The sequence below is a fragment of the Salmo salar genome, chromosome ssa01 (assembly GCF_905237065.1).
Source record: "Salmo salar chromosome ssa01, Ssal_v3.1, whole genome shotgun sequence".
Lineage (NCBI taxonomy): Eukaryota > Metazoa > Chordata > Actinopteri > Salmoniformes > Salmonidae > Salmo > Salmo salar.
Window position 1 is genome coordinate 167,032,034 of NC_059442.1, and position 24,416 is coordinate 167,056,449.

General features: G+C 42.0%; 1 long non-coding RNA gene across 1 annotated transcript; it reads right to left on the reverse strand.

The window, feature by feature from the left end:
* Window positions 1-21,767: 21,767 nt before the first annotated feature.
* LOC106572140 (uncharacterized) lies at window positions 21,768-24,236 on the reverse strand. The gene is made up of 3 exons (XR_006758670.1): window positions 23,773-24,236; window positions 23,060-23,123; window positions 21,768-22,121 (listed from the first exon to the last, which is right to left on the reverse strand). It is a non-coding gene; the product is annotated as an uncharacterized lncRNA (long non-coding RNA).
* Window positions 24,237-24,416: the final 180 nt, after the last annotated feature.

Below are 24,416 nucleotides of genomic sequence, written 5' to 3' on the forward strand. Positions count from 1 at the left end.
TTATAGCAGCAATGTTCCAACATCTAGTGGAAAGCCTTCCCAGAAGAGTGGAGGCTGTTATAGCAACAATGTTCCAACATCTAGTGGAAAGCCTTCCCAGAAGAGTGGAGGCTGTTATAGCAGCAATGTTCCAACATCTAGTGGAAAGCCTTCCCAGAAGAGTGGAGGCTGTTATAGCAGCAATGTTCCAACATCTAGTGGAAAGCCTTCCCAGAAGAGTGGAGGCTGTTCTAGCAGCAATTCTCCAACATCTAGTGGAAAGCCTTCCCAGAAGAGTGGAGGCTGTTATAGCAGCAATGTTCCAACATCTAGTGGAAAGCCTTCCCAGAAGAGTGGAGGCTGTTCTAGCAGCAATGTTCCAACATCTAGTGGAAAGCCTTCCCAGAAGAGTGGAGGCTGTTCTAGCAGCAATGTTCCAACATCTAGTGGAAAGCCTTCCCAGAAGAGTGGAGGCTGTTATAGCAGCAATGTTCCAACATCTAGTGGAAAGCCTTCCCAGAAGAGAGGAGGCTGTTATAGCAGCAATGGAGGGAGCAACTAGATATTTTTGCCCATGATTCTGGAACGAGATGTTTGATGAGCAGGTGTCCACATACTTTTGGTCATGCAGTGTATGTTTTTAGACATTTTTACAAATTAATCTAAAATTAAAAGCTGACATGTCTTGAGTCAATAAGTATTCAACCCCTTTGTTATGCCAAGCCCAAATAACTTCAGGAGTAAAAATGTTCTTAACAAGTCACATAATATGTTGCATGGACTAACTCTGTGTGCAATAATGGTGTTTTTGAATGACTTCCTGTTCTCCGTACCACACACATACAATTATCTGTAAGGTCCCTCAGTCGAGCAGTGAATTTCAAACACAGATTCAACGACAAAGGCAGGGAGGTTTTCCAATGCCTTGCAAAGAAGGGAACCTATTGGTAGATGGGTAATACTTTTTTAAAAGCAGACACTGAATATCCCTTTGAGCAAATATTCCAAAACAAACATCCTGTTTTCAATAAGGCACTAAAGTAAAACTGCAAAACATGTGACAAAGAAAATAGCTTTATGTCCTGATTACGAAGCATTACGTTTGGGGCAAATCCAATAACACATCATTGAGTACCACTCTTCATTTTTTCAAGCATAGTGGAGGCTGCATCATGTTATGGGTATGCTTGTATTCGTTAAGGACTGGGGAGTTTTTTAGGATAAAAAATAAACGAAATAGAGCTATTAATTACACTTTGGATGGTGTATCAATACACCCAGTCACTGCAAAGATACAGGCGTCCTTCCTAACGCATTTGACGGAGAGGAAGGAAACTGTTAAAGTATTTCATTATGAGGCCAATGGTGATTTTAAACCATTTACAGGGCTAATCCAACACAACAAATTACTGAGTACAACTCTTCATATTTCCAAGCATGGTGGTGGCTGCATCATGTTATGGGTATGCTTGTCATCAGCAAGGACTGGGGAGTTTTTTAGGATAAAAAGAAAAGGAATAGATCTAAGCACAGGAAAAATCCTAGAGGAAAACTTTGTTCAGTCTGCTTTCCCATAGACACTGGGAGACAAATCCACCTTTCAGAAGGACAATAACCTAACTGGAGTTACTTACCAAGACTACATTGAATGTTCCTGTGTGGCCTAGTTACAGTTTTGACTTAAATCGGCTGAAAATCTATCTATGGCAAGACAGTCTAGTAATGATCAACAACCAACTTGACAGAGCTTGAAGAATTTTTAAAAGAATAATGGGCAATTATTGTACAATCCAGGTTTACAAATCTCTTAGAGACTTACCCAGATAAACTCACAGCTGTAATCGCTGTTAAAGGTGCTTCTAACATCTATTTACTCAGGGGGGTAAATACTTGTATCTTTCCAATCAAAATATGAGTGCTTTGTTTTCCATTAATGCAAATAAGAAAAAATAATTGTGTAGAATTGACAAAAAAAATGACAATTCAATTAATTTTAATCCCACTTTGTAACACAACAGAATGTGGAAAAAGTCAAGGGGTGTGGATATATTCTGAAGGAACTTGTATGTGAATTACAGATCGCCACAGTCTAACCTTTCAATCCGATTCTTCTGGAGAATCTTGTCGCTGGACCTGCTATAACTTCATGTTTGTGGCTGTCCTCAGGATGTCGGGTGATGCCTTCAAAACTGGCCACTAGGGGCAATGGTGAACACAATTACCATCTCGTAAGCTTGCGGTGTGCATTGTGGATGGGGATGACGGGTGGGCGTAAGCCGCGTTCAATCCCAGTGCTTGGCAACCTTAACCCTTAACTTGATGACTGTGGTCCAGGGCCCGGTTTCCCAAAAAGTATCTTAAGGCTAAGTTCATCGTTAGAACCATCAAGCTCAGAGCCGCTAAACAGAGCACATTTCTGGTCTCTGTAGCTGGTGGCTAGTCAGCTTCTCCTCGACCACCACTGATCGGCCCCAACAGCCGATAGGATGCTGGAAGGCTCACTGCACATCAGCAGTAGTCCAAAGCAGCCTTGTAGTCGTCCCGAGCATTTGTGCACACCTCTGCCACCTTTTGCTTCGAGCTTTTCTACACAACCTCCAGCATTTAAATGAAAACATAACAGGCTGGCCAACCTGCTAGTTATCTAGCCAAACCAACCTTCCATCTGATCTGTTTTATTATGCCAAACAAACAAAAACGAAACAGTAAAACATTTAAATAAAAAATAAAATATTACTAATATTTACAGAATTGACAGTATGATCAGTTTATAAGTGGTCTATCACTGGTATTATAGTCAGTCAAAACACATTTTAAGGTCAATTAAAAAAAAAATTTATTACAGTTTTCTACAATCCATTTGGCACTAATTTCAGAACCTTATGGTCATTTTTCAAAACTCTAGACACAAAACTCAAAACGGTCATCACTTGTAACACAGGCAGTCCAATGTTCAAAACATTGCATTGTGCATTCATATCTTTAAAGAAACCTTGCACTTGCAGAATCATTGGTTCAAATCATTGGTTCCTTGGTTCAAAGGGGTGGCAGGGTAGCCTAGTGGTTAGAGTGTTGGACTAGTCACCAAAAGGTTGCAAGTTCAAATCCCTGAGCTGACAAGGTACAAATCTGTTGTTCTGCTCCTGAACAGGCAGTTAACCCACTGTTCCTAGGCTGTCATTGAAATTAAGAATTTGTTCTTAACTGACTTGCCTAGTTAAATAAAGGTTAAAAAAATAACTAATTTATCATGAAATACCATAGGAACATTAATTTAGATCACCCACACACAATATACTGATAGTTTCACTGTGTTCAATCATTAAATATTCTAGTACAAAATATCTGATACATGTTTCATTATGGTACTACACGTAAGCACATCACTGTAAAAGGACTAGTAGAGAGAATACTACAGACATACTACTAGAGTGGAACCATTGAACAAAATCTGAAATGTATTGATGTATTGATGAAATACAATAAAATCACTCATAGGTTTCTTTGAATCAATTCTCTTTGAAAAAATTTATTTGAAAAATTCCTCAATCGGGTTTTAGGAAAGGAGAGTATGGGGTAAGTACAGGGTGGTAAATTGTGGATGGGTCTGAAACCATGCTTGCACCATTTGAGCATGGTGGAACCTGACATTATCCCACACAATGACATAGGTCATGCCATCAGCTCTACAGACCTGATTTAGCTCATCAAGGAAGGTTACATTCGAACAGCGAATCAGGTGGCTGCCTGCAACTCAATATATAGAGTATATAGAGTAGAGAGCTTTAGATGTTGTTCGACCAAACATTAGAACAGGCAAGATGAGTAATCTAAGCAACTTTGATTGTGGTATGATTGTTGATGCCACACATGGTGATTCCAGCATCTCAGAAACAGCTGCCTTCCTGGGATTTTTACGCACTACAGTCTCTAGAGTATACAGAGAACGGTGCGATAAACAAAACACATTCAGTGAGCGGCAGTTCTGTGGGCAAAAACACCTTGTTAATGAGAGAGGTCAGAGGAGAATGTCCAGACTCATTCAAGCTAACAGAAAGGCCACAAATGCTCAAATAACAGCTGTTTAAAACAGTGGTGTGCAGAAGGGCATCTCTTAACGTACAACACCGTGAATAATTCAGGCTGTTGTGGGGGCAAAAGGGGGTCCTACCCAGTACTAGATAGGTGTACCTAATAAAGTGGCCAGTGAGTGTACAGTAATGTCAAATGTGAAAACATGGTCTGTAAAAGTGGTACATGGAACCATAGAAACAGTGTCTGATAAAGAATGATGATGAAATATTACATCCATAGATAATTTAGTCCAACTGGTTCATGTTCCACGGTAATTGGTGTCAATGGATCTCGTTATCCTGAAACTTTCATGATATAAACATGGAATATTGTTTGTCAGTTTCCATAAAACTATGCATTAAGAGTAATTCAACAGTTACTCATCATTTTGATCAGTTGTATCAGTTGATAGTTAGATCATTGTAATGAAATGAATAGACAGTCATCTCAGATGTAATGTGTGAATTGCATTTTGAAATGGTAATACTTTGATGTTAAGTTGTGCAATTTTGAACAGGTGATTTTAGTTCAATGAACAAATGATCTTAGCTTTATGTGGATTGTATCCAAGCAATTGGAAAAAGTGTTAAGAGTTTTGAAAAACGTGCATTTTGATCATTGGCTGTGAGTTTTGTGTCTAGAGTTTTGAAAAATGACATCAAGGTTCCGAAATTAGTGCCAAAGTGATTGTAAAAAACTGTATTAACTTTGATTTATTCAGGGTAGCCCAATTGAGACCACGGTCTTATTCCCATTGGTGCCCTGGGTACAATCATTTTCTCAAAATAGGAAGAACAATTTACATTACAATTAAAACAAGACGAATAAAAATAAGCACAAGGCACAACCTCAACACCACAACCTCACAATTTCAACAGATATACCACCACAATCAATCGAAGCAACTGCAATCCTCAATGAATTCATTCACCACCAGAGTCTTTAACTTCCCTAACGGCACCAGCGAATCAAAATGCAAGGATTTGTGTAGGTCATTCCAACAGTGGGACTAAAACTAGAGGATTTCACTTAATTGGTCGAGACCAGAGGGACCTCAAGAGTTAACCAATCCTGAGAGCGAGTTTGGTAGCTCATTCTTTTATACTTTAGAAACGAAGTTAGGTAAGCTAATAAGTAATGGATAATGACAACACTCGCACAACTCGTGTGTGTGTGTGTGTGTGTGTGTGTGTGTGTGCGTGCGTGCGTGCGTGCGAGCATGTGTGCGTGTGTGTGTGTGTGTGTGTGTGTGTGTGTGTGTGTGTGTGTGTGTGTGTGTGTGTGTGTGTGTGTGTGTGTGTGTGTGTGTGTGTGTGCGTGTGTGACATTACACACAGGTTGGCTGGTCAAAAAATCTATTTGAAATAAATTGCCCAGGGAGCCTGTGAGACTTTGATAAATGGAGCCTGATTATTTTGAAGCTGTGTGTACATGGACATGGTCGGCGCTAGAGCTAACCGTGTCGGTTTTCTGGCAGCTAGAGACGTGTGTGTACATGGACATGGTCGGCGCTTGAGCTAACCGTGTCGGTTTTCTGGCAGCTAGAGACGTGTGTGTACATGGACATGGTCAGCGCTAGAGCTAACCGTGTCGGATTTCTGGCAGCTAGAGACGTGTGTGTCAGCAGCTCTACAGAGAGACTCTGGTTGTAGACACCTGACATCCAAAAATAGTATCGGTTTATATTTTATTTTGTTGATAAAATTCAATATTTGTGTGTGTGTGTCTGTATGTATGTGTGTGTGTGTGTGTGTGTGTGTGTGTGTGTGTGTGTGTGTGTGTGTGTGTGTGTGTGTGTGTGTGTGTGTGTGTGTGTGTGTGTGTGTGTGTGTGTGTGTGTGTGTGTGTGTGTGTGTGTGTGTGTGTGTGCGTGTGTATACTGTACGTGTGTGAGTGTGAAATGTTTACTATATATGCAGTAGTGTCCGTAATTATTTTGGATCCCTTCGTGAAGATGAACAAATTATAAAATTATTATAACTATTATAAAATAAATCATACAAATACTGAGCTATATTTTATGTTGAAAAATATATTTATATATTATTTATACAATTGCTCAGAGAAAGAGATTTTGTTCGACAAGTTACAAAACAAAATCTCAAAAAGATAGTAGTACAAAATATTGGATCCCCTGTTTTCAATGCTTCAGCACCCTGCCTTGCGAGGATAAGGACACTGAATCTTTTTCGACAATATTTTATGAGATTGGAGAACACACTGGAAGATACCGTTCCTCCATACAGAATCTCTCCAGATCTTTGATATCTTTCATCTACGCTTATGGACTGCCCTCTTCAATTCAAACCACAGGTTTTCAAATGAGGTACAAGTCCGGAGTTTTAACCCCTATATTATTGTTTTGTATTATTTCTTACAAAGTATCTTTCTCTGAGCAATAGGATAAAACATTTTGGAGCATATAATATAGCTCAGAATTGTTTTATTTTTTATATTATATATTTTTTGCTCATCTTTATCAAGGGATCCAATAATTACGGACCCCACAGTATGTGTGTGAAAAGAGCTTCAAACCACAAATGACTCTCTAATAGCTAGTGTCCCATTTTGACACCCTATTCCCTATATAGTGCACTACTTTTGACCAGAACCCATAGGGTGCCATTTGGGACGCAGACATATCTTGTATGAATTACAGCTTCTTAGACCTCTCAGAGCTCGCACTCAGCAAAAGGAAGATGTCCCAAGGCGTTTTTCCGCAGGGAAAAGTTAGCAGCCATCTTTGATGGTTAACCTCTGCTGACCCTTATCTAAAGGCTGGCCCAGGCTCCCACAGCATGCCACTCCTGCTTCTCATTACACCGCAGTCCAATGTGTTGGGGGGGGGGGGTTCAATCGTGAACATGGCAGCCTGGCCATGAGGTTTACTAGGATGCATTGCCATGTTCGAGACGCAGACACGCACAAGCGTTGGATTCAATCCCACCTATTCAAAGACAGAAAGTAGGCAGGGGTTTACGACCGTTGGTTAAAACTCATAGCAATACCGCAACAGTGAAGTGATTCCAAAAAATCTATTGATTTGAGAATAGAATGTCAAAAGGAAGGACAAATGTTTAATGAAGGTAACTATAGGCTTTGCCTTTTGGAGATGGTGGATGGTGCACTATCAATGGTTCTATACGTTTTAGCTAAATGGTTCCTTAGACTGCTGCAGTCATTCTACCATATTACCATCTTTTTTTTTCTTCCAAGATGGCGTAGCAGTTCAGACGTCCTCTACCCTCCTCTTGTCGTGTCCCGTGTATATATATATTTACATTTTTTTTTCTTCACTTATCTTTATATATATATATATATATTTTTTTATTCTAAATACTCAACCTCAAAGCACTCTCCTGCAACCCGCCTCAACAATTTAAAAAAGAAAGTATTATTTACCTCATCTGAATTCCACAACAGAAGCTAGCAAGTGTTTAGCCATTTTCACTGGCTAACGTTGAAGTTCAGCTAGCCACAGTTAGCTGTCCTCAGCTATCCATTAGCTCGAAAAGCTATCGCCAGTTTTTGTACAGCGCGATTCAGACCAGAGCATACCGGACCTATTCTCTCTCCTTTCCCCGATTTCTACCGCAGGCTCTGGACATTTACACCTGGATCTTGCAGCTAACTAGCTGCTACCTGAGTGACTATTGGCAACGTCGGTCACGGAATTAACACACATTATTACGGAGCTAGCCAGCTAGCCAGCTGAAGAGTTCCGTCAGCCACTCCTGGGCTATTCATGAGCTAGCCAGCTGAAGTGTCTCCTGGGCTACAACTCACCTATCCTGACCCGTTTTACTGCCGATGCGGAGCCCCATCGGGTCTTCACGACTGGACCACCGACGTTATCTGCCCGAGGGAGTTATCCAACTGGCCCCTCCGTCGCGACGTAACCTGATCGCCCATCTGCGGCCCGCTAATCGTTAGCTGTCTTTTCGGCTGCGATCTGAATAGGTCTATCGGACACTTTTCTTGGGCCACTATAACTAACTATTTTGCCAACTTGGACTGGTCCCCCCTTCCACACGGAACCCCACTAACCCACAGACGGAAACGCACGAGGTGGCTAAAAACAGACCTCCCTCCCATCTTCCACCAGCTTGCTACCTATGGCCCGGCTAGCTGTCTGAATCTCACTGGACCCTTTGATCACTCGGCTAAGCATGCCTCTCCTTAATGTCAATATGCCTTCTCCATTGCTGTTCTGGTTAGTGTTTATTGGCTTATTTCACTGTAGAGCCTCTAGCCCTGCTCATTATACCTTATCCAACCTCTCAGTTCCTCCACCCACACATGCTATGACATCTTCTGGTTTCAATGATGTTTCTAGAGACAATATCTCTCTCATAATCACTAAATGCCTAGGTTTACCTCCTCTGTACTCACATCCCACCATACCTTTGTCTGTACATTATACCTTGAAGCTATTTTATCGCCCCCAGAAACCTGCTCCTTTTTCTCTCTATTCTGGACGTCACAGACGACCAATTCTTATAGCTTTTAGCCGTACCCTCATACTTATTCTTCTCTGCTCCTCTGGGGATGTAGAGGTGAATCCAGGCCCTGCAGTGCCTGGCTCCACTCCTACTCCCCAGGCGCTCTCTTTTGATGACTTCTGTAACCATAATAACCTTGGTTTCATGCATGCATTAGAAGCCTCCTCCCTAAGTTTGTTTTATTCACTGCTTTAGCACACTCTGCCAACCCGGATGTCCTAGCTGTGTCTGAATCTTGGCTTAGGAAGTCCACCAAAAACTCTGAAATCTTCATCCATAACTACAACGTTTTCAGACAAGATAGAACGACCAAAGGGGGCGGTGTTGCAATCTACTGCAGAGATAGCCTGCAGAGTTCTGTCCTGCTATCCAGGTCTGTACCCAAACAATTTGAACTTCTACTTTTAAAAATCCACCTCTCCAAAAACAAGTCTCTCACCGTTGCCGCCTGCTATAGACCCCCCTCGGCCCCTAGTTGTGCTCTGGACACCATATGTGAACTGATTGCCCCCCATCTATCTTCAGAGCTCGTGCTACTAGGTGACCTAAACTGGGACATGCTTAACACCCCAGCCATTCTACAATCCAAGCTTGATGCCCTCAATCTCACACAAATTATTAATGAACCCACCAGGTACAACCCCAAAGCCGCAAACACTGGCACCCTCATAGATATCATCCTAACCAACGTGCCCTCTAAATACACCTCTGCTGTTTTCAACCAAGATCTCAGCGATCACTGCCTCATTGCCTGCACCCGTAATGGGTCAGCGGTCAAACGACCTCCACTCATCACTGTCAAACGCTCCCTGAAACATTTCAACGAGCAAGCCTTTCTATTCGACCTGGCCCTGGTATCCTGGAAGGATATTGACCTCATCCCGTCAGTAGAGGATGCCTGGTTATTTTTAAAAAATGCCTTCCTCTCCATCTTAAATAAGCATGCCCCTTTCAAGAAATTTAGAACCAGGAACAGATACAGCCCTTGGTTCTCCCCAGACCTGACTGCCCTTAACCAACACAAAAATATCCTGTGGCGTTCTGCATTAGCATCGAACTGCCCCCGCGATATGCAACTTTTTAGGGAAGTTAGAAACCAATACACACAGGCAGTTAGAAACGCCAAGGCTAGCTTTTTCAAACAGAAATTCGCTTCGTGCAACTCCAACTCTAAAAAGTTCTGGGACATTGTAAAGTCCATGGAGAATAAGAACACCTCCTCCCAACTGCCCACTGCACTGAGGATAGGAAACTCTGTCACCACCGATAAGCCCACTATAATTGAGAATTTCAATAAGCATTTTTCTACGGCTGCCCATGCTTTCCACCTAACTACCCCTACTGCATTCAACAGCACTGCACCCCCCACAGCTACTCGCCCAAGCCTCCCCCATTTCTCCTTCTCCAAAATCCATTCAGCTGATGTTCTGAAAGAGCTGCAAAATCTGGACCCCTACAAATCAGCTGGGCTTGACAATCTGGACCCTTTCTTTCTAAAATTATCTGCCGAAATTATTGCAACCCCTATTACTAGCCTGTTCAACCTCTCTTTCGTGTCGTCTGAGATTCCCATAGATTGGAAAGCAGCTGCTGTCATCCCCCTCTTCAAAGGAGGTGACACTCTTGACCCAAATTGCTACAGACCTATATCCATCCTACCCTGCCTTTCTAAGGTCTTCGAAAGCCAAGTCAACAAACAGATTACCGACCATTTCGAATCCCACCGCACCCTCTCCGCTATGCAATCTGGTTTCAGAGCTGGTCATGGGTGCACCTCAGCCACGCTCAAGGTCCTAAACGACATCGTAACCGCCATCGATAAGAAACAATACTGTGCTGCCGTATTCATTGACCTGGCCAAAGCTTTTGACTCTGTTAATCACCACATCCTCATCGGCAGACTCAGTAGCCTTGGTTTCTCAAACGATTGCGTCGCCTGGTTCACCAACTACTTCTCTGACAGAGTTCAGTGTGTCAAATCGGAGGGCCTACTGTCTGGACCTCTGGCAGTCTCTATGGGGGTACCACAGGGTTCAATTCTTGGGCCAACTCTTTTCTCTGTATACATAAATGATGTCGCTCTTGCTGCTGGTGAATCTCTGATCCACCTCTACGCAGACGACACCATTCTGTACACTTCTGGCCCTTCTTTGGACACTGTGTTAACAACCCTCCAGACGAGCTTCAATGCCATTCAACTCTCCTTCCGTGGTCTCCAACTGCTCCTAAACACAAGTAAAACTAAATGCATGCTCTTCAACCGATCGCTGCCTGCACCTGCCCGCCTGTCCAGCATCACTTCTCTGGACGGTTCTAACTTAGAATTTGTGGACAACTACAAATACCTAGGTGTCTGGTTAGACTGTAAACTCTCCTTCGACTCACATCAATCATCTCCAATCCAAAGTGAAATCTCGAATTGGCTTCCTATTTCGCAACAAAGCATCCTTCACTCATGCTGCCAAACATACCCTCGTAAAACTGACCATCCTACCAATCCTCGACTTCGGCGATGTGATTTACAAAATAGCTTCCAATACCCTACTCAACAAGCTGGATGCAGTCTATAACAGTGCCATCCGTTTTGTCACCAAAGCCCCATATACTACCCACCACTGCGACCTGTACGCTCTCGTTGGCTGGCCTTCGCTTCATAATCGTCACCAAACACATTGGCTCCAGGTCATCTACAAGACCCTGCTAGGTAAAGTCCCCCCTTATCTCCGCTCACTGGTCACCATAGCAGCACCCACCTGTAGCACGCGCTCCAGCAGGTATATCTCTCTGGTCACCCCTAAAGCCAACTCCTCCTTTGGTCGTCTCTCCTTCCAGTTCTCTGCTGCCAATGACTGGAACGAACTACAAAAATCTCTGAAACTGGAAACACTTATCTCCCTCACTAGCTTTAAGCACCAGCTGTCAGAGCAGCTCACAGATCACTGCACCTGTACATAGCCCATCTATAATTTAGCCCAAACTACTACCTCTTCCCCTACTGTATTTATTTATTTTGCTCCTTTGCACCATATTATTTATATTTTATCTCTGAACTTTCTTCAAACTACAAATCTACCATTCCAGTGTTTTTCTTGCTATACTTTATTTACTTTTCCACCATGGCATTTTTTTGCCTTTACCTCCCTTATCTCACATCATTTGCTCACATTGTATATAGTCTTATTTATTTTTTTATTTTTTTTTCTACTGCATCATTGATTCTATGTTGTTTTACTGCATGTGTAACTCTGTGTTTTTGTATGTTGTCGAACTGCTTTGCTTTATCTTGGCCAGGTCGCAATTGTAAATGAGAACTTGTTCTCAACTTGCCTACCTGGTTAAATAAAGGTGAAATAAAAATAAATAAATAAAATAAAAATAAAATAAATAAATATTAGCAATGTCCCATACTTAGTCAGGCTAACAAGATGGTGACAATCCCATCAAGAGGTCCTCCTCCAAGTTACAAAATAATCTCTTGGCTGACGTCTGGCCAACAAATAAACAGTTAAGGGATTCCAGAGTCGAGCCTCAAGCTTTGAGCCCATTGCGTTAGATGTTAGTTAGTGTATAAAGATATACTCAGGGTGAAACCAAGTGGAGAACTCCAAAGTGAGGGACCTAGTCTTTCTGGTGGATAAGTCCTGGCTCTGTGTTGGAGAGCTGGAGATAGTACTGCGACCAGGAGATAGAGATGCAGGCAGGCAGCACTACAGCACAGCTGCCATCAGTCATTAGCTTTTTGAGGGACCTATGACGTCATTCCGGGGTAGAAAAACAAGCCCAATAGCTTTCTCAAAGACCTAAAGCATAGTCTCTGTGAAGGCCAATGATACTCATCCTATACATTGCTCTGAACCTGACTGGATCAGTCTGTCTGTCTGTCTGTCTGTCTGTCTGTCTGTCTGTCTGTCTGTCTGTCTGTCTGTCTGTCTGTCTGTCTGTCTGTCTGTCTGTCTGTCTGTCTAGCCTCAGTCCTATCCTCCCCTAACCAGTAGCCTCAGGCCTATCCTCCTATAAACAGTAGCCTCAGGCCTATCCTCCCATAACCAGTAGCCTCAGACCTATCCTCCTATAAACAGTAGCCTCAGACCTATCCTCCTATAAACAGTAGCCTCAGACCTATCCTCCTATAAACAGTAGCCTCAGGCCTATCCTCCTATAAACAGTAGCCTCAGGCCTATCCTCCCATAAACAGTAGCCTCAGAGATCCTATAAACAGTAGCCTCAGACCTCCTATAAACAGTAGCCTCAGGCCTATCCTCCCATAAACAGTAGCCTCAGACCTATCCTCCCATAACCAGTAGCCTCAGACCTATCCTCCCATAAACAGAAGCCTCAGACCTCCTATAAACAGTAGCCTCAGACCTCCTATAAACAGTAGCCTCAGGCCTATCCTCCTATAAACAGTAGCCTCAGACCTATCCTCCTATAAACAGTAGCCTCAGGCCTATCCTCCTATAAACAGTAGCCTCAGGCCTATCCTCCTATAAACAGTAGCCTCAGACCTATCCTCCTATAAACAGTAGCCTCAGACCTCCTATAAACAGTAACCTCAGGCCTATCCTCCTATAAACAGTAGCCTCAGACCTATCCTCCTATAAACAGTAGCCTCAGTCCTATCCTCCCATAGACAGTAGCCTCAGACCTATCCTTCCATAAACAGTAGCCTCAGGCCTATCCTCCCATAAACAGTAGCCTCAGACCTATCCTCCCATAAACAGAAGCCTCAGACCTCCTATAAACAGTAGCCTCAGACCTCCTATAAACAGTAGACTCAGACCTCCTATAAACAGTAGCCTCAGGCCTATCCTCCCATTAACAGTAGCCTAAGACCTCCTATAAACAGTAGCCTCAGACCTATAAACAGTAGCCTCAGACCTATCCTCCTATAAACAGTAGCCTCAGACCTATCCTCCTATAAACAGTAGCCTCAAACCTATCCTCCTATAAACAGTAGCCTCAGACCTATCCTCCTATAAACAGTAGCCTCAGACCTCCTATAAACAGTAGCCTCAGACCTCCTATAAACAGTAGCCTCAGGCCTATCCTCCCATTAACAGTAGCATCAGACCTATCCTCCTATAAACAGTAGCCTCAGGTCTATCCTCCCATAAACAGTAGCGTCAGACCTATCCTCCTATAAACAGTAGCCTCAGGCCTATCCTTCCATAAACAGTAGCCTCAGGCCTATCCTCCCATAAACAGTAGCCTCAGACCTCCTATAAACAGTAGCCTCAGACCTCCTATAAACAGTAGCCTCAGACCTCCTATAAACAGTAGCATCAGACCTCCTTTAAACAGTAGCCTCAGACTTCCTATAAACAGTTCCCTCAGACCTATCCTCCTATAAACAGTAGCCTCAGACCTACCTCCTATAAACAGTAGCCTCAGACCTATCCTCCCATAAACAGTAGCCTCAGACCTATCCTCCCATAAATAGTAGCCTCAGACCTATCCTCCTATAAACAGTAGCCTCAGACCTCCTATAAACAGTAGCCTCAGACCTATCCTCCCATTAACAGTAGCGTCAGACCTATCCTCCTATAAACAGTAGCCTCAGACCTATCCTCCCATAAACAGTAGCCTCAGACCTATCCTCCCATAAATAGTAGCCTCAGACCTATCCTCCTATAAACAGTAGCCTCAGACCTATCCTCCTATAAACAGTAGCCTCAGACCTCCTATAAACAGTAGGCTCAGACCTCCTATAAACAGTAGCCTCAGACCTATCCTCCTATAAACAGTAGCCTTAGACCTATCCTCCCATAAATAGTAGCCTCAGACCTATCCTCCTATAAACAGTAGCCTCAGACCTATCCTCCTATAAATAGTAGCCTCAGACCTATCCTCCTATAAACAGTAGCCTCAGACCTATCCTCCTATAAACAGTAGCCTCAGACCTATCCTCCCATAAATAGAAGCCTCAGACCTATCCTCCTATAAACAGTAGCCTCAGACCTATCCTCCTATAAATAGTAGCCTCAGACCTATCCTCCTATAAACAGTAGCATCAGACCTATCCTCCTATAAACAGTAGCCTCAGACCTCCTATAAACAGTAGCCTCAGACCTATCCTCCTATAAACAGTAGCCTCAGACCTATCCTCCTATAAACAGTAGCCTCAGACCTCCTATAAACAGTAGCCTCAGACCTCCTATAAACAGTAGCCTCAGACCTATCCTCCTATAAACAGTAGCGTCAGACCTATCCTCCTATAAACAGTAGCCTCAGACCTATCCTCCTATAAACAGTAGCGTCAGACCTATCCTCCTATAAACAGTAGCCTCAGACCTATCCTCCTATAAACAGTAGCGTCAGACCTCCCATAAACAGCCTCCCATAAAGCACCAGAAACTCCCAACAGCCACTTGTACAGGACCTCTGTCTCTCATCTGTGTCTCATTTCTCTCCTCTCGTCCCAGCAGTGTGGTGTGTGTGTGTGTGTGTGTGTGTGTGTGTGTGTGTGTTTGTTTGTGTGTGTGTGTGTGTGTGTGTGTGTGTGTGTGTGGTGTGTGTGTGTGTGTGTGTGTGTGTGTGTGTGTGTGTGTGTGTGTGTGTGTGTGTGTGTGTGTGTGTGTGTGTGTGTGTGAATATAAATATTAATATGATTTCACAGAACATGTTTTTTGTACTGTCAAGTTAAACAGAGAATTACAGTAGGCTATAGCCCATCGAATTTTTCCCTGAATGTAAGTACACCAGCTTTTTATTGTTTAAAAAAAAACATGTTTTAACTAACTAATAAATAGGGTAGCCATCAAGATCAATCAATTAGCAAAAAAGCAAAACATATTTCGCACTCTATGTTTAACCATGTCCATTCTTGCTTTTTTAGAATGTCATTAGTAATTACCTTACCATTACCATGTCATTACCTTATTTCAATGGTCAAGTTCAACATTAAACACCACCCACATGATATTGGTGAAGAATAGGATCATTATTGATTCTTTATATATACATTTTATCAAGTTTTAAATTTACATTTAGAGAGGGTTTAGCACTAGAATTCACATGCAATCTGCATTTAATCGGGATATTTTTTTATATTTTTATTTTGCATTTTGCTCATGTTATTAAGTATTTGTAATAGATAGCCTAGCCTATAGGCCTAGACTAGGCTGCACATCAAAATAGGATAACTTGACGGTCATCCAGCTGTAATTGTGCATAATTTAATAAAGCATCAGTTGATGTAGTTGCAAAATTTCTGATATTATCGTAGCCTACTGAATTATCACCTTCAAGACACATAAATAAGTCAGTCACTTTTATGAAGGTTGTTGCTGGCGGCCCTTGCTCCCTTCCCTTGACACTTCTCTCAAGCCCGAGAATGTTAATAACCAAATTCCGCACAGGGTGGTTCTCAGCTCCGTGGAGATTCTCATGTTAAAGCCCTATCGACTGGAGCCATCTTAAAATGTTAGTCTAATTATCACTTCAAAAATACTAAGTTTCAATGAGTAGCTACTTTTCGACACATATGCAGGCGTTGTGACAGCAGCTATCACGAAATGCTGCCTTCTCCGCTTCACCCACACATTCGACGTCTCTGACTTCAATTAAACGCCAATTAAAATGTCAGGCAGGTGAGAGGAGCGAGGTTTTATCGAGGTTAGACTAATATTTCATTACTCACGGTGTGCAGCCAGTAGCTTATTTTAAACAGATCCCATTTGAGTCCTTTAAACCCGTGTAATCACATTTATATTTGTGTAGGCTATTTTTGTTAGAGAGGGCCCGTTCGCAGTCTAGCTGCATTTCGTAAAATTAAAACTGGGCACCAATTATTTTGATTTTAACCTCCTGTCTGAACTATAGCCTGTATTTAATGTTTATGGCAAGAACAAAACCGCGAGGCTTTATAGAATGTATTTATTTATCTATCTATATAACATATTAAATGCCTTTTGATTCGTTCGATTCATGAGTTTCTGGGCCTAAAATAGATAAGCATTAAAAAAAAGCCTATGCATTTTGAGTAATTTGAGGGAGAGATGTTGGAAATAGAACATCATGTTTTGTAATAAATGAACATCTGTCACTATTAGACATGCATTTCATTCCATTTCAAATGCCTCAATCTTCAGTACTAAGAAACATTTAATAAAAACAAAACAAAAAACGCATATGCTATTTCTTTGCAATTAAAAATGTTGTTATATTATGAATATAGGCCGAATGGATATTCATCACGCTTGCCCCACAGACAAGCATTCATTTCCAGATTCCTATTTTCGATAGTATTGAGGCAATATGTGATCGATTGCGACTATGGAATATTCTCTAGAATATCCCAAACAATGGCATGAGTCTTCAATAGTTTCTTCCTGTTTAATAGCGCCATCTAGACGCGACATAGTGTACCACACATAACGGTATATAGTTATCTGAGATGTTGGATTTAAGTCTCAAACTTTTAGCCTTAGATTTGAGTCCTTTAGCATACGGTCTTATCCAGAGTGATGTACAATTGTGACTGCATATATTTTGTGACTTTATTTTCGTACTGGTCCTGGTGGGAATCAAACCCACAACCCTGGCGCATGCTCTGCCAATTGAGCTACACGGGACTATTTATCTCACATACGTGTAGCTACACTTTGATTCTTGAATTTCATAGACACATGGGCAACAGAATAGCCTCGGCTATGAGGGATTCACAGATGATTTTGATTTATAATTGATTTACAATAAAGTCTCAACAAGAAACATGTAGTAACCTTCATTAATAAATATGCATATTACCTCATTTATCACATGTAGGCCTATGTGCTATGAAAGTGGTTTTGCCTGTAGAAAACAGGATTGTAGGCCGAATGGGGTCTGGAGAACATAATACCTAATGTGCTAAAATCACCCACGTTGATGTGTTACTTTCGTGGGACTCACAAAATGATATGAGTGACATCTGGCTACTTTTCACGTCTAAGATTATATATTTGTTTTTATTGTTAAACGCGGTCCTTGTAGACTAGTACCCACCGTTAGAATTGGCCTAACCTTGACGCGTGCACCTGCTTCTTATTTCCTGATGCTATCAGTCTACTCGTCGATACAGCCTGTCATCATTGTGACCGCAGGCGAGCAGAGCCAGTTGAGATGCGGTTGATAAGTGGACAAACCGCCAGGTGACATTAAGCCAGTTTAAGGTGTAGTAGCTTGGTGTACAGTGCCTTCAGAAAGTATTCATACACCTTGACTTATTCCACTTTTTTTTTTGTGTCCACCTGAATTCAAAATGGATTACATTTATTTTTTTTCTCACCCATCTACACACAATACCCCATTGTGAAAACATGTTTTTAGAAATGTTTGCTAATTTATTGAAAATTAAATACAGAAATATCTAATTTACATAAGTATTCACACCCCTTGAGTCAATACATGTTAGAATCACCTTTGGCAGCGATTACAGCTGTGAGTCTTTCTGGGTAAGTCTCTAAGAGCCTTGCACACCTGGATTTGCACATTATTTTTGAAAAAATGATTCAAGCTCTGTCAAGTTGGTTATTGCTAGACATCCATTTTCAAGACCTACCATAGATTTTCAAGATGATTTAAGTCAAAACTGTATAACTAGGCCACTCAGGAACATCCAATGTCATCTTGGTAAGCAGCTCCAGTGTAGATTTGGCCTTGTGTTTTAAGTTATTGTCCTTCTGAAAAAGGAATGAATCTGCCAGTGTCTGGTGGAAAGTAGACTGAACCAGGATTTCCTTCTAGGATGTTGCCTGTGTTTAGCTCTATTCTGTTTCTTTTTTATCCTGAAAAACTCACCAGTCCTTAACAATTACAAGGATACCCATAACAAGATGCAGCCACTACTATGTTTGAAAATATGGAGAGTGGTAACCAAAAATGTGTTGTATTATGTTTAACCCAAACATTACACTTTGCAGTATTACTTTAGTGCCTTGTTGCAAACAGGATGCATATTTTGGAATATTATTAGTCTGTACAGGCTTCCTTCTTTTCCATCTGTCAATTAGGTTGGTATTGTGGAGTAACTACAATGTTGTTGATCCATTCTCCGTTGTCTCCTATCACAGCCGTTAAACTCTGTAACTGTTTTAAAGTCCCCATTGGCCTCATGGTGAAATCCCTGAGCGGTTTCCTTGCTCTCCAGCAACTGAGTTAGGAAGGACGCCTGTATCTTTGTAGTTAGTGACTGGGTGTATTAATACAGTACACCATCCATTGTATGTGTGGGCTACAAAGACGAGGTAGTCATTCAAAAATCATGTTAAAAACTTTTACTGCACAGTGAGTCCATGCAACTTATTATGTCGCTTGTTAAGCACATTTTTACTACTGAAATTATTTAGCCTTGCCGTAACAAAGTGGTTGAATACTTATTGACTCAAGACATTTCAGCTTTTCATTTATAATTAATTTGTAAACATTTCTAAAAACAGAATACCGCTTTGACATTATGGGGTATTGTCTGTAGGCCAGTGACACAAATTCTCAATTTAATAAACGTAAAATGCAGGCTGTAACACAACAAAATGTGTAAAAAGACAAGGGGTGTGAATACATTCTGAAGGCACTGTAGCACAGAAGCATAGAAATCGACGAACCAACCATTAAGGCCTAACCAGGCACATTGTACTGTCCTCCTTGAGGAGTTTCTAACCAAAATGCGAGAGACAGCCAAACTCCATCACGAAGTGCATGCAAAAGCAGAACACACGTGAAACAGAAATATTTATTCGGAGAAATATTTTTTCTTGAACCAAAACAGTTATAGATTTATGCAATATTGTAATTTATTCATTAAGGCAGCTTACTATATATGCTCAGCAATGTAGCCTACAAACCTAGTGATTTACATATTTGGTTTTCTGTCATTTCAGTGAAATGTTAAATACAAATATTCAAAACAGTTTTAATCAGCCTACTCAAAATAACCATATTAGCTTTGGGAACAAGGAAATTGATGATTGATTGATTTACTAACCCCTTAAAACTTGCTGTCATGTCATTCCAATTACCTAACATTATTTTGACAGAGTGTACAAAATGAAGTGTAACACTTGCCCTCTCTCTCATTCTCCTCTCTGACCCATGTCCCTCTGAACAAAAAACCTACACTGAGACGCCTGATTTAGGGGATCACAACACGTAGACGGAGCACTACGGGATCCCTCGCTCCTGACAAAAGGAGAGAGAGAAACTGGTGGGAGAAGGAGGAGACATGAATTCCCCTCTCAGCTGTAGGCCTTGTCGGATTCCCAGCCTACATTCCCCTCTCAGCTGTAGGCCTTGTCGGATTCCCAGCCTAAATTCCAACGGCTGACCTGGAGTCTGAGTCCCTGCATGTGGCCTCCAGTCTGTCCATGAAGACATGATGGACGCTCGGTTGTTAGTTTGAGACCAGACATTGGAGGGGTAGTGGGGGTGGGGGGGGGGGTGGGGGGGGTATAAGGGGGAAATGTAGTCTAGAGACATTTCGGTGACTCTTACTACTTTTCTGACCTCCTGAAGCTTCAGGAATGTCTAGGCCACCTCCTGTGTGTCTCACGCTCATGCCGGTAGCACGTTGCCACGGTTATCTCCAAAATATGCTCCAACCCAATAACATTGATCAGGTCCCCCCAGAGCAGTCAGAGAAAAATCTAGCTCCCAGAGTTCATAGTGAGGTCAAAGGTAATGCAGCTCCTTTTCTCTCTGCGGGGCCAGATAAGCTGATTCTGACACAGGACAGGATTTGGAGACTGTTTGGCCCCAGTTGGGTGAATCATGGATTTTGTGTTTCCAAGTGCCAAGTAGATGTCAAGTGAACCTAGTGTTTGGAATCTCCAGATTCCTAGCTAGATATCAATGTACATGCTCACATAGACCTGATACTTTCCTACATTACCATAATCAGATAATGTAATGTGATGTACAACTACAGTAGCCATAAACCAATACACTGTACTTGTAGTGTATGTAGGACAGTCTTAGATTAAAACAATTACTTTGACTGTTTTGTTTGTTTTTTATTCGATTTATTTGACAGTTTAAAAACACAATACAAACACACATGTGGCTACAATGCTTTTAAAGTCATTGAGGATAACATTAAAAAAAGTTCAAACTAGTTTCCATTGTGGTCTTCTCTAGTCAGTTGAGGTAGTTCAGAAGGACAGAAAGGCTTGGTCGGAGGTAGGGAGCATCAATGGTACAGGGCAGAGAGAAAAAGTCAAGACAGTTCAGGAGCTTGTCATCAGGGCATCCTCACCATGTCTGTAACCACTCCCCGGCCGTTGGTTGCTCGTCCTTCGCTGCTGAAAGTGTAGCGCCCATTTGTTGTGATTGCCCTTGCAGCATGGAAACGTGCAGAAAGCCCACCACACATCGGCCATTCGGTCCGGAGCAGTACCGACGATCCTCCTCTGCCGTTTCTGCACACCGTGTTCGGTGCTCACGGTGCTCATCCTTCGAAAGAAACCAGGAGGTGACACAAAAGATGGTGTTAGCAACCTTCTGTCTCCTCATCAATACACCCACTATGTCTATTCCATTGTCTTTTGTATCATTCATATCAGGACCCCCCCCCCCACATGTCAAGAGACAGACAATCATGCCATTTTGTCTCAGATGTTAGGGGCTTTTTATAGAATCTCCACTAAATACATGAGAGAGACGGAGGAACAGGAACAGGAAGGAATACCTTCATGGTCTGTGTCTTTGAGGTTATCTGGGACTCAATGCGATCTGGGAGTCAGGGTGATCTGGGACTCTGGGTGATCTGGGAGTCACGGGTGATCTGGGAGTCAGGGTGATCTGGGAGTCAGGGTGATCTGGGAGTCAGGGTGATCTGGGAGTCAGGGTGATCTGGGAGTCTGGGTGATCTGGGAGTCAGAGTGATCTAGGAGTCTGGGTGATCTGGGACTCAGGGTGATCACTTATAAGGCTTTAAAGGGATACTTTGGGATTTTGGCAATGATCCCTTTATCTACTTCCCAGAGTCAGATGAATTCATGGATACCATTGTTTTGTCTCTGCGTGCGCTTTGAATTGAGTTGCTTACTAGCACTAGCGAAATTGCTAACTGGTGTTAGCGCAATGACTGGAAGTCTATGGGTATCTGCTAGCTACACAATACCCATAGACTTCCAGTCATTGCGCTAATGCTAGTTAGCATTGGCTCGTGAAACTAACTCTAACTTCCTTCATAATGTACACAGAGACATAACAATGGTATCCACGAGTTCACCTGACTCTGGGGAAGTAGATAAAGGGCTTCATTGCCAAGATCACAGTTGATCATTGCCCCACCAAATGTACATTAAACACAAATATTTCTGAAGAAAACAGAGTATTGACACTAAATTCTAGGATTACCAATATATTTTCTCATTATCATACAATGTAATAAAGTAAATAGTTGTTTTAATGTAAAGCAAATTACTATTGAGCATTTATTTAAAATGTTTTTACACATATTGAAGAAATATTGCCTCATTATTTTGGCCGTAAGGGTTGGTAATGCCAAATGATATCTCCAGCAAAGCGTAGGTGTGTGCCATTGTCAACAGCAGTTGGGTTAGCTATACACATCCTTCAATCATTCCTCTAGAACAAAAAAAAAAAGATCATAAAAACGTATTAAGAACGATTTCTGGTTTCTTATGAAATTGGCAAACCTTTCCCGAAGACCTCAAAGGTCAAGGCGTAAAATACCAAAGTCATTTTTCACTTAAAGCACTTTTGTCTATTCCCACAAAAGGTTGAATCCCGGGATTCTGAAGTATGAAGGTGTTCCATTTGCTCGATAGTATGTATTGATTGGTTTGTTATTAGTTGGGGGAGAACGTTTAACTCTGGAGGGGGTCAAAGGAGAAGTTCTCTGGTATCGACGGGAGGTGTCACAGAGTGCATTCTTGCAATAAAGGGAAGATTTGGAAAAGAAAACTGAAAAGTTTCAATAAGGTTTCAGAGGATCAATGAGGATGTGGAGATGCAGATTTGTGTCTACAGAATGGGATTGGATTTGCTGTAACGCTATGTCTGTGTGACAAAAACACAAGGTACAATCTAAAGGTCATTTTACTCCTCAAGTCAGGATCAAATTCTCATTCTGTGGGTGTTTATTGAAAGGCTCTGCATTGATCCAGTGACTTGTGGCCTAATCGATTTGTTTGCCTCTGTCCGTTCCTTATTGTTTCCATAATCGCTATGAGAACATTAAGGTGGGATTGAAAGACGGTGACTGACTTAAATAACATTCTTCCACAAATCGATCATATGACCCAGTGTCATGCCTGGCAGCAAAAATAAAATAAAGCGATAGAGAAATTGATAGATGACTTTTATCCATGGCAAGTGTGGGTGTTTGAAATAACATTCTGTAATATATTGATGTTTACTGAATTTGACAGGAACAAAATGTGTGATTGAATACAGACGCTTTTACAGTATGCTCAAGACTGTTGGGACAAAAACCCATGTCAGCTGAGTACTCAAGCATCCATTATTTCGTTTTTTTGCAATGCATCATGGGTAGTACTCACCAGGGTATTTGAAGCAGCCATCTTGCCACGGCTATTGCTTTGGAAGACGTTTGCAACCAAGGGGCTACGAAAACAAAGGCAGAGAGAGAGAGAAAGAGAGAGGTTGGATGCATGGTGCCGTGGCATCAAAATGCACATGGTTCGCATTTTCCCAAATCCAGCTTAGACGCTTCTCAGACAGGCCCGGGTCGGCACGGAAATCCTGATTTAGATACACAGGGAGATAGACCAGGCCTTGCCTGGGATCTGGAGCGGGCGGCCCGGAGTCAAACCCAAACTCTTATTAAAGCATTAAGTACATGTTGCTGCTGGTTGCACTCAGAGGCTTCTCCAGGGGAAGTTGTTGTCTTTTGAATTGAAAATAATGGAGTGGAGCAGAGCTGAACGTGCCATCTGTGCAAACAGAGGGTTTAGAGTGGTTGTCTTCAGAGGGTTTAGAGTGGTTGTCTTAGGTGGAACCAAAGACGAAGTGGAGGGGAAGGGGCCAGATTGTTCTGTTCATGTTAGATAAATACAGTGTAATATGTTGTTGTTTTTAATGGTATTATATTTGTGTGTGTGTGTGTGTGTGTGTGTGTGTGTACCAGTGTGTACCAGTGTGTGTGTCAGTATACAGAATAGACAGAATCTGATATGTTTCTTCTGTTATCTACATTGAACAAATTGTTGATCAAACTGTTATCACATGGGTCATCTGAGCGCATTCCTCTGACCTTCGAACTAGTGGTGGCCCAGTTATGTTATGATAACTCTGTCGACCCGCATCGGACCTCTTCCATTCAAGAGATTTTCTCTGAGAATAGTGTTGGCTGCAGTAATTACTTTGGCCAATTGAGATAGGTTCCCAGAGTTGAGTCCCATGAATTGGTCCTTGTCAAACCCCATTCGGCGGTAGTAGTCTGGGCTGCCATCCAGCCGGCTACCCCTGACTGAGTTCCCCCTCTCTCTCTCTCCTGGCTCCCTGTTTGAACGTTGCTCTCTTAACCCCGAGGCTTGGTGAAAACTGCAGCCTAATTGAATTAAGCTCTTGATAGCAATGACAGACTGAGTAAATATTGTTGTAAACTCCTCCACCTCTGTGTCGTCAGAGTCTGTTGGGTTTTCACATGAGACCCTTGACACGTCGTGACAGTACCTCGGGCCCAGATCGCACAATAGTATAATGTTAACGATTTTAGGTTAGAGCACACCTTAAGGCCGGTTTACAGTCGCCACAGTGACATCATCAACATTCTATTGTCATCTGACATCAAACATGTAGCTATCGTTATGACATCAACAGCCTGGTGGTCAGAATAGCATAACTGCTACCTATTAACACCAATAAAGTCATCTATTTAAAAAATGAATTTAGTAT